The sequence below is a fragment of the Penaeus japonicus genome, unplaced genomic scaffold, assembly GCF_977035675.1.
Source record: "Penaeus japonicus unplaced genomic scaffold, GWHDUDI00000001_assembly GWHDUDI00000040, whole genome shotgun sequence".
Taxonomy (NCBI): Eukaryota; Metazoa; Arthropoda; class Malacostraca; order Decapoda; family Penaeidae; genus Penaeus; species Penaeus japonicus.
Genome location: NW_028234442.1, coordinates 8,754,724 through 8,756,629, shown reverse-complemented (window position 1 = coordinate 8,756,629; position 1,906 = coordinate 8,754,724).

Below are 1,906 nucleotides of genomic sequence, written 5' to 3'. Positions count from 1 at the left end.
TAATAATAATAAAAACGACATTAAATAAAAGGAAAACCTGCAATAATAACAAAAACATGCGAATCTGATGGAGGGAGAGAGAGAGAGAAAGAGAGAGAGAGAGGAGAGGAGAGGAGACAATGACATGAAGAGAGGAGAGGAGAGAGAAGGAGGAAGAAGGAAGCAGGATGGAGAGGATGGGGGGTAGGGGAGAAGGGAGAATAGAGAAGAGGTGAAGATGAGGAATAAAGAGAAAAAATAAGAAGTGTGAAAGTACAAGTGGGAAGGAGGGGAGGAAAATAATGAAGGAGAAGATATTGAAGGGAGGGAGAGGGGAAAAGCGGGGAAAAAGAGAGGGGTTGAGACAGAGACGACAAGAAAAGGAGGAGGAAGGAGACAGAAAAGAAGGGAAGAAAGATAGAAAAGGGGGAACAGAGAATGAGAGAAAGGTAACAGAGAGAAGAAGAGGAGGAAGAGAGATAAAAGAGGGGAAGAGAGACAGAAAACAGAAAAGAGAAGGTAAGGAGAGAACGGAAAAGGAGGGAGAGAGAGAGGGACGAGAAAGGGAGAGAGAGAGAGAGGGGGGGGGGGGGGAGGGAGAAAAAAGGAAAGGGAGGGAGAAGAAAGAGAAAGAAAGAGAGAGAGAACAAAGAATGAGGAGGGAAGGAGAGGGTGGGGGGGGGGGCAGGGGGGAGGGAGTGCCAATGGCCTGAAGATATTTTGGTTCAAGGCGCGACCGTACCCATAGAAGTGTGTGTTGATTAGGAGCGAGGCAGTGAGAGAGAGGGGGGAGAGGGAGAGGGAGAGAGAGAGAGAGAGAGAGAGAGAGAATGAGAATGAGAGAGAGAGAGAATGAGAGATAGATAGATATAGAGAGAATGAGAGATAGATAGATAGAGAGAGAGAGAGAGAGAGAGACACAAAGCCAAAGGGTAGAAGAAGCCCCAAAAAACGATTATAAAACAAACAAACAAACACACTGCAAATAGAGATGAAACAAGAAGAAAAACAAATAGAATGAAACAAAGGCTTGCCAACACCAAAAACTTGCAATTAAAGTCAGTATTATTCCGGCTAAGAGTTACTATTGTCTTGGCTATTTGAGTTCGCTAGTTACTAAGGTTCACGAAATTCCTGAAATAATTGGTAATTGTCAATCGGACGATGAGTTGCCAATTCTCGTTTCTATTGATTTGTTAGTAATAATTTATCGTCTCATTTTCCTTTTTTTGGTTCATATGTATATCTTCATATTTATAGGGGGGAAAATGATCGGAAAATATGTTTGTGGTTTTGGAAGCAGAAATAGTATTGAAAAGGGATAAAAATGTTTGTATAGCCATGTGCATTCTGCCATTTTTCTGTCTTTTCTTCGTATTTTCTTGTTTTTTTAAATGGTTTTTAGATTGGGTTTGAGGGAAGGGGGAGGAGGGGGGGGGACACAGGGGGCATGGCTTCGAAGGAGAGAAATATTTATGACAGGCGTGACAGGGTAAAGAGCGTGAGTTGCCAGATTTTTTTTCCCCATTTTTTTCAGTTTTTAGGGAGGAATTTTCAGTAAGTATATGTATATATATATATATATATATATATATATATATATATATATATATATATGTGTGTGTGTGTGTGTGTGTGTGTGTGTGTGTGTGTGTGTTTGTATGTATGTATATGTATGTGTGTATGGATGTATGTCCATATTTATCTGTGTATATTTCATATATTTGCGCATGTGTGTCCATATGTGTGAATTTGCGACGGTGACTTGCCTAAGCGAGAAGATTTATGTATACGTCTATTTACATATTTACATTTTTGCATATGTGTGCATGCATTTTTGTGTGCATGCATTTATATGGTTGTAGGCAAGAGCAGATGTCGTATGCACGGATGTCCGCGTGTATGGATGTATGTACGGATGCAGGTG